The sequence below is a fragment of the Peromyscus leucopus genome, chromosome 20 (genome assembly GCF_004664715.2).
Source record: "Peromyscus leucopus breed LL Stock chromosome 20, UCI_PerLeu_2.1, whole genome shotgun sequence".
Lineage (NCBI taxonomy): Eukaryota > Metazoa > Chordata > Mammalia > Rodentia > Cricetidae > Peromyscus > Peromyscus leucopus.
The window spans coordinates 6280598-6290272 of record NC_051080.1 but is presented as its reverse complement, the minus strand read 5'-3'; positions in this window follow the sequence as shown (position 1 = coordinate 6290272).

Sequence of the window (9675 nt, the reverse complement as noted above, 5' to 3'; positions counted from 1 at the left end):
ATAGCCCAGGACACCCCCAGACTCCCTGCCTGGCCCTAGGGTGCTCTGACCACAGGCAGGAACGGAACTTCATAGTCCCTTCTGCTGAGGACAAGGCCATGGCCTGGGCTTAGAGGGACAGACAGGGCAGAGGTGCCGAGGAACGGCATCTCACGTGTCTGCGGCAGTGGCCACAGCGAGATTAGGGAAGGGTGGGGGGATTCACCAAGGAGCCGAGGGAATGGGAGGGCTGCAGTGCTCTGGGGGGGAGGGGAAGGGCTGCATGGTTGTGGTTGACCACCTGCTGTTTCACATCGCCCTGAAGGTGACAAGAGATGTGCATGAGCCATCACCTCACTGTTCCCCACAGGAACTCTACCTGGGCCCCCACCTACAGACACCATCCGGCCTGAGAAGCTCGGGTTCCTCCCTGCTCGCCCGCCTTCTTATGACAGACGCGCTTGGGGCCTCGAAATAACACATCTTTATTTTCACCATCATTTCCACATCATTTGCCTATGATTCATTTGTTGTCAAGAGGCATTAAAACCTCCAACCCCCAGCTCCCAGGCGCCCACTCGTCCCTGTCCCCTCTCCCTACATCCCAGTGCTCTCCTCCCCATAATGCCTTGCAACTGCCAACGCACCCTATGGAAGCCCTCTTCCTACAGATATGGCCTCCACCGGGGGTTGGGGTGAGGGGGGCTGCGTCCACTCCAGGCTACCTCTATCTACCTCCCTGCCCAAGATTCTGGCCTCAACCCTGGCCTCAGGTAGCTCTGATGGGAAGTTTGGGCTTGAGATGACCTCATGAATACAAGACGTAGCCCTGGGAAAGGAAAGAGGCATCTCATAACACTGCCCCCCGCCCCGTGCCCCGCAGCCCCCAGTTCCAGAGGCTTTTCTGAGAGTCCCCCCACCCCCTCACTTTATTGTCATACCTTAAGGCCTGGGCTGGGGTCCCTTCCCTATCATTGTTTCCAACTGGCCTAGAGCGTGCATTTCCGTCCTCTCTGTACCCATGAGCACATGCTGAGGCGGAGCAGGGCTGACTCTCACACCATCTTTTCCCACTAGGGCTTTAGGGCTCCTGGACCTTCTCTAGGGGCTATCTTGGTGCACCAGAAGCTAGAAGGTAGAAGAGCCCGGGGAGGAAGAGGGTGAGGGGTGAGGAGGAGAGGAGGGTGGGAGCAGGGTCGGGTGAGGGGAGCCACTGTGGTTGGGTTATCTGATGTGGGAGCCAGGTGTGGTGCTTCAGGGCTCCGGGGTGGGGGTGGGAAGAGCAGCCTGAGATGGGAGACATTGCAGAAGCAGCAACAGCCGAGCGGCAGAGACGAGAGAGGATGGGGTGAATGAAAGAGAAGACATCTCCTGTCAGGAGCTCCTGCCGTCCTGGTCCCTGGGCTCCTAGGCACTGGGGTGTCCCCTTCCTCCCCAGCTTCTTCTTTCCCAGGGAGACAGTCAGCCTGTTCTCAGTACATGTGGCCGAGGGAGGGGTGGCCATGAAGTGTGTGGCAGTGAGGACAGGGTCTAGCCTTATCCTGAATCAGAGCAGTTGGAGACAGTTGCTGGCCTGTCATCTCGGTTGGGGGTTATGGGTGGAGAGGGCTTTGCAGGAGGAGATAATGACATTGAGATAATAGTGCCCAGGGCCGGATACCCCTCAGCAAGTTCTCCAGCCCCAGGTCCTGCGGCCTCTGCAGAGGGTGCCCTGGCTCAGCCCCCGATTCTGGAGCACGTGGCATGGCACGGGGTGTGTCCGGCTTCCAGGTCTGGTTGAGTACCCACTTAGTCCTTTACAAGAGCATCTTAGAGGGTGGACCTCGTGAGTTCCAGCTCCTGGCCCTCCAACCGTGGTTTGGGGGAGGAGCTAGAGAGGTGGTTGGAAGGAAGACATAACTGGGCAGAGAACTGTAGCATGAATCTTAGAAGGTCTTATTAATAAAATCAAACCTGTGCCAGGTATTGGGGTGAACTGGAAGATCAGAGAACCAGAACAAGCCACAGCTAACCTCACCTGGCCAGATCCTCAGCTGGTCTTGTTTCCTCAGACTGGAAGCTTCTGTGTCCTCATCCCAATGGCTCTCAGCTGAACTGCTGCTCGAAAGCCTGAAGCTTAACCAGCCAAAAGCTTCTAGTTTCTGGTCCTCACGCCTTATATACCTTTCTGCTTTCTACCATCACTCCCTGGAATTAAAGGCTTACTTTCTGGGATTAAAGACGTGAGTCACCAAGCTGGCTGTATCCTTGAACACATGGATTTCTGCCTCTGGAATGCTAGGATTAAAGGCGTGTGCTACCACTGCCTATCCTAAGTATCTAGTGGTTGTTTTGTTCTCTGACCCCAGATAAGTTTATTAGGGTACACAATATTTTGGGGAACACAATGCCACCATAGAGAACATCCCTGGAGGATGAGGAAAACATCACAATGAAGGCTGACATGCCCCCCAAGTTCTTACTGACAGATGAGGCACGATGCTCAGGGTTCTTCATGTAGTCATTACGGGACCTTTCTTCAGAGAACAGTGACAGTCTTTACAGAAGAGACAGGGAACGTGCCCCGAGTGCAGGCAAGGCTGGGTCCCATCCTACCCCTGGATGCTGTTTCTGCTGCCGTAGTCAAAGCCCTACAAGGCATCATGCAGCAGTCCTTCCTTCTGGGGTCTTTATAAAGACGACTCTGTGTTGCTGGCCAGAGGTGGGGAGACTGAGGCTCAGACCGCCCAGGCCATTTCCCCCAAGATTACTTGGACACTACCAAGATGACCACCTATTATTATTATTATTATTATTATTATTATTATTGAGACAGGTGTCACTGTAGCCTTGGCTGGCCTCAAGCTTTATATGTATGTATACAGGTTGGCCTGGAACTCACAATGATCCACCTGCCTCTGAAGTGCTAGAGTTTATTTGTGTGGGGATGGAAGGGAGTTGGGGGGTAGTGGGCATGCGCGATACGGTGTGAGTGTGGCAGAGAACAACTTGTGAGAGTCCGTTTTCTCCTACTGTGTAGGTCCCAGGGACGGGCCTCAGGTCATCAGGCTTGATGGCTGTCTCCCTGGCTCAGGAAGACCAACCCTTGAAGCCCATGTCCTTTGTCACTAATTGGTTTTTCTGACCAAGTCTGGGGAGACAGGAGGAGGAGAGCTCAGCTGTCTGCATGGTTTTTTTTTTTTTTTTTTTTTTTTTTACTCATGGCCCAGTACCACGTTCAGTCTGTTGTAGGAAGAGCTGTAGTGAGCATTTACCAAGCAAACCAGCAAACAACTAAATGGACAATGATGACGGGTGATCTTCCAGAGCAAAGGACTGTGTAGATATCAGTCTCCTCTAAGATGAAGACATTCCATCCTGAAGAGGAGCTCCTTGAGCAGGGAGGTTAAACAATAACACACTAGCTTCAGGAAGAGGCGGGAAGCAGCAGAGCTGTTTGGAAGAGGGTTAGACCAATTGAGGCACCTGAAAGGACACTCTCCAACGTGTTGAGCTGTCTGCAGGCTGCGCAATGTGCTCCAGGGTCCCAGCTCTGTCAGCCGTCACCATGCTGGGGTGGGCTTACATGATGCATCTGTCTTTGAGTCATTTCTGCTCCTGTAAGTGACCCCTCACCCATACTCCTATAAACTAAGTCCAATAAAACACTGCCTCACCAAGTTGGACTTTGGTGGTATCGGTACTCCGGTCTGTCGTGGGTTCCCTATCTGGGGTGAGGAGATGTGTGTGCTGCGTCTCCCCAGGGCAGATTTTGTCGCACAGCAGCAAATGCCACCAATATCCCCGAGCCACCTCCTTGTTCTCGGCTCCAGCACCTCAAGTCCTTCCTGTAAACACAGCAGAAAGCAGGGAGTCCCTTAGGGTGGGGTTTCTATCGGGGAGGAAGTGGAGCTGGCTTCTTACCAACTCTTTTTTTTTTTATCATTTCCCCCCATCCCTTTTTATCACCCAGGGCTGATTCAGAATCCACTCCCTTGCGCCCCGAGGGCTCCTGGGTGGGAAAGGGTACCGCACTGAAGTCAACATGGACCCGGGTAGGGACAAGCACGGAGGACATGGTCCTCTCACGCCTGGCCTGGTTGCCTTCAGCTTTCAGACCTGGCCAGGAACGGCTTGCCTGGGGTCCACTATCAGGACTGTTCGATCTAGCTGGCCGTGCTAGAAGGCAGTGGGAGACACGGTAGCTGGGTACTGACCAAGGTGGAGAGACCGTGCCCTTTCGTCTGCCCAGATGGCTGCAAGAATTTCAATTAAATGGGTTTGGGTGAGGGTGGCATGGGCCTTTTCAGAGTCCTGGCGCTGAGTCCCGGTGAAAAGGGAAGAAGGGAGAACTCTCTCCTCCTCCGAAGAGGAATGAGAACTGTCAAGTTGGTCACCCCCTCCAGGGTCTGGACATCTAAGGAGGGCTCTGCCCAGAGCCCCGGGCTGCCTGGGATCTCCCCCAGCCTCCTTTGAGCAGCAGCTTAGGACCGAGGAGGCTGCGCCTTTCTTTCTGGGCCCAGGTCAGAGGAGATTTGCAGCTTGGGATTTGATACTTGATTTTCCCTTCTTGAGTGTCCTCCAATAACCCTGGGTCCCGACCCTCAGTGCAGATCCGGTCTCATTTACAGGTATCTGTGTACACTCGGGGTATAATGGTTGGGCCCCGGGAGCACTGACAAGCTCCCCACATTCCTGCAGAAATTCTAATCTTTCTTTTTACCTGAGACTCCACCTCTCCTTACCCACCCCTTCCTCTTCAGTGCCGTCTTCCACACTGAACCAGAGAGTCCCCAACTAATGCACAAAGGTTGACCTGCAGGACGGTTGGCCATGGCTCCATCTCCTTCAACACCAACTTAAGCTCTGGAAGATTCAAAGCCTGGAGAAGTGTCCTGATCATCAGATGGAGCTGGAGAGATAGCTTAGTGGTGAAGACCACTTGTTCCTGCAGAGGACTCATGTTTGTTTCCCAGGACCCCCATGGTGGCCCACGGGCATTTGTAACTCCAGACTTAGAGGACCCGGTGCCCTCTCCTGACTTCCCTGGGCACCAGGCAAGCACATGGTACACATAGGTACATGCAGACAAAATACGCATACATATATAAAAAAAAAACATGAAGACAATTAGAGAATACTGGATGACAATGGGGGAATCAAAAGATTCAAGCAGCCTAATATGGGATAAATTGTCAGGTTGATATGACTGTCTGCATGCTGAGTTCTCAGTCGTTACAAAACCCAATCTGGCCAAACAGGGAAGGAGAAGACAGAGTGGAAGCCTTGCGGAGAGGTGGTCAGGTGGTCAGCGTACGGGTTTTGAAGCCACGTGGACTTAACTGTTCAGTTTCCCAAGTTCAAGGGAAGGGTTTACATTTGTATAAGTATTAGCATTTCATTTTCTTTCTTTCTTTTTTTTTTTTAGATTTATTTATTTATTTATTTATTTATTATGTATACAGCATATATGACTGCAGGCCAGAAGAGGGCACCAGATCTCATTACAGATGGTTGTGAGCCACCATGTGGTTCCTGGGAATTGAACTCAGGACCTCTGGAAGAGCAGTCAGTGCTCTTAACCACTAAGCCATCTCTCCAGCCTGCATTTCATTTTCTTGCAGGCACCCCAGCAAAGCATTTGTTTGTTTGTTGGCTGGTTGGCTGGTTTTGAGAAAGTTTCTTGATACAAAGCTCGGGTTGGCCTGTCCTGGGAATCCTTCTGCCCCTCCCTGCCTCTGCAGCACTAGAATGACAGACCCGTGACCCCCTGCTGGCTTCCAGGAAAACTCTTTAAACCTGATGTTTATTGTGAAAAACAGATCATCCCAAGGCTCACACAAGTGGGTGGTGCATCGTGTTGTGCTCATCCATCCCCATGTTCAGCGGTATCTATGGAAGCTTGACTTCGTTCTGGTCTGGGAAACAAGCTTGAAACACATGCCAGACTTCCTTCTACGGCACAGTGAAAGTGTGACTTTACCCAAATGGGCAAGCGGGGCAGGATGGTGAAGGGCAGAGGAGAATCTGGGAAAACCATGCATCTGAGCTGGAGATTGAAGGAGCAAAAGGAGTCTGTCTTATTGGGGAACTCAAAGAGTAAAGAACAAAGGGGGATCCCACAGGGGGCAGTGTGCAGAACAAGGGGGGGGGTCCTGCAGGGGGCGGTGTGCAGAACAAGGGGGGTCCTGCAGGGGGCGGTGTGCAGAACAAGGGGGGTCCTGCAGGGGGCGGTGTGCAGAACAAGGGGGGTCCTGCAGGGGGCGGTGTGCAGAACAAGGGGGGTCCTGCAGGGGGCAGTGTGCAGAACAAACGGGGTGGGGTCCTGCAGGGGGCGGTGTGCAGAAGGTATACAGCATGGGCCCCCAAGTGTAGTCTGGGGCCCTGTGAGTGTTGGAGACCCCGCAAAAGCAAATGCTGCAACTCTTTTTTATAATAACACTTTTTTATTCCTGTTCCCAAATATACAGTGCCTCCCCTTCCCCCAAAGCAGCTTCCATGATGATGTGGGATATCACCCCTGGCTGAATGCAGACGCTGATGAAGAATGTAGCTGGCTTCTGTTAAGCTTAACATTAAAGAGCTTTGAGAAACAGTATTTTTGTCCTTAAATTAGTGCTGCTCCGAAAATTTCCTAAGTGCTGGGATTACAGCTATATAGCATCACACCTAGCAGCAGCTACATAGAATTTACACAAGTAAAAGTTCCCAGGGCTCCTTGTTTTTAAGAGGCAAGGGAGTTCTGAGACCATCTGAGAACTTCTGGACTGGCAGGCTGTGAGAGGCACATGCAGAGAGCTGGGACCCGTTGGATGCAGCAGCCGCTCAAGTCTTAACATCTGGTGCAGAGACACCAGGACCCTGGAGAGACAGAGGTGGGATTTACACTGCTCCCTGGGATATGTGAATGCTGGGATACGTGAGCATGAAAAAAATGACGTAAGCAAAGATGACAGATCAGATCTGATTCTTGAAACGTGTGTAGAGTCCGCTTCTTCGAGCATGTGCCGCTGTTCACCTCGGTTATGGGTGTAATCCACACGTCACGAAGTCAGGAGGGAAGGAGTGCTGGGTTTCCTTTCCTTCCTTGGTTGGTTTGTGGGGATGAAGTTGGAAAAGAAAGGCTATAACTGAAAGAAGTTGGGGGTGGCGGCAGCCATACTCCTTTGTATCCCAATGTAGATTCCACGCCCCCAGCCCCCCAACAATCTGGTTCAGTTGGGTCCAATTCGGCTCATTAAATGACTCACCTGCCCTCTGGTGGCCAGATGGCCCAATGGCGCCTTCTTTAGATGCTGATAAGTAGGGAAGAGAAGCCCCTGGCAAGAGGCTGAGATCTGAAGAAGAGGCCACATAGATATGTCTGGGGACAATCAAGAGACCCAGAAAGAATCCGTGGTCAGAGCATGGGAGCAGCGTCACCTCCTTAGCACACATTTATTTGACCAACCTCATCTCAACAATGATGCTGACAGGCCTTTCCGATCGATGGCTACGTGCCGGATACTGTGATGGATTATTTACCCAGGTTGAGGTATAGCATCAGTAAACCAACAAGGTGGCTACTGTTACTGCTGCCGTTTTATAGAGGAAGAAACCAAGGCTCGGAAACATCATGGGACAACCTCAGGACTGGGTGTAGTTTCCGCCCTTAACTGTTACTCCTGGTGGCCTCCGCTGCTACTGACTCCAGTGGTCTGTTTGTGGGCCTGTGCTTAGAAACTTTGGAAAAAACACACAGTCGGGCTTGTGGACAACCCCAGGCTTCTCACTCTCAGCACAGATAGGGCTCAGAAGCAACACGGACAAGATCTTGACCTTGGGAGGCTCCTGCTTGAGGTGTCCAATGTACTGGGGTAAGAGGAGAGGAAGGCCATTTAGGTGACTTTCAGCCGCAGAACCTCAGGGCCTTGCTGTAGGGTCGTAACTCCCCCTAGTGGTGAGGCTCAAGATAAGCTGAGATTTCACGGCTGGATGGGGCTCTAAGAACCGGCGGAGAGGGAGGTCTCCTTCCCCAGAACTACAAGGAAGCCACTGGAATACTTAGTTTCTCCTCAAGTAGAGCTCTGAAAAAGGCCCTGCCTGGGTGAGATAGACCGAGAAGAAATATGCTCTACTCCTAGTAGCCCTCGGCATTTCTCAAGGTCATGTCAAGGTCACCCTTGATTCTGGGGACAGCCTACACCTAATGGCTCTCTGATGAAAAAGCAGAAAACAGGGGTGTGTGTGTGAGGGGGGAGAAGATGGGAGGCGAGGAGGGAGGGAAACCTGTGGTCGGGATGTAAAATAAATGAATACATTTAATTAATTAAAAAAAAAACAACTACCTTCCTCAACATGAGGCCATCTGAAATCCAGACCAGCTCCAGGCGGCCCTTGAGCGGCACTAAGACTTTCGTTGGGATCTTTCTCAACCCAGCTCCTCTGTCTCATGTTATTTTATACAACCTCTCTCCAGGATTTTAGGGTCTGCTTCCCTGGAACTCCCTCTCACTACACTGCCGGGGATAGGATGTATATTGACGGTGACTCAGGGTGGCTGTCTGCAGCGGTGAACCTTGACCCACAACATCCGCTCTTTCCTACTGCCGGGAGCATTGAGTTTGAAATTAGTAAGTTCCAGGCCAGCCTGTGCATTATGGTAAAACTCTGTCTCCAAAAATAAAGCACTAGGGAAGACTGCTTCGGGTAGACCACCCCTGCCCAATGGGACATTCTGTGATGATAAAATGCTCTGATGCCACTGTCCCTAATGGTAGTTCTGAGGCCACTGAGCACTGGAAACTCAGAACTGTAACTTGTGCGTTTGAAGAGCTGAATGCTGAGTTTGGTTTGATTTTTTTTTCTTACAGAGTTATGAGAGGTATTTATTTATTTATTTAATACCTAGTAGAAATTGCTTGTTTGTTCTATTCTGTTTTGTTTTGCTTTTTGAGACAGGGTCTCTTTACATAGTCCTTGCCATCCTGGATCTCACTCTGTAGACCAGACTGGCCTTGAACCCACAGAGATCCACCCGTCTCTGCCTCCCAAGTGTTAGGTTTAAAGGTGTGCGCCACCATGCCGGCCTTTGGTTTGATTTGAAATGGTTCAGCAGGGCATAGTGAGACATGCTTTTAATCCCAGCACTCAGGAGGCAGGGGCAGGCCGATCTCTGAGTTCAAGGCCAATTTGGTCTTGGACAAGGGCAGTCAGGGATACACAGAGAAAACCTATCTTGAAAAACCAAGAAATAAATAAATTAAATTAGATAAAAAATTAAGTGGTTCAACAGTGAGGTAGAGAACAAAGCTCGGCGTGTGAAAACTCAGCACTTTGGCCTGATGGTAATGGTTTCTGGATTGTGTGCTCTTCTGGATCATCTCTGAGAACACTAAGGGTTCGTGGAACTGTCCCTCAGGTTCATCCTCTCACAGACAGGACTAACTTAGGCAGCTATGGGTTTACTTTGTCTAAGTCAACTTATTTTTCATGACAAAGCCCTCCAGCCCAGTCTCCCTCTCCTCTCCTCTCATTCCACTGGGACGTCTGTCCATCCATCTTAGCTTGTGGCTTGAAATCTTTTCAGATGTTTCTACAAATTAAAGTAAATCATGATCCAAGTTTCTGAACCAACTTAAAAAAATAATAAGTGTGGGGGCAAGATTCTGAGTGCAATTCTCAGTGCTGAGTCCTTGGTTAGGAATTTTTGTTTGCTGTGTCTGTCTGACTCCTCTG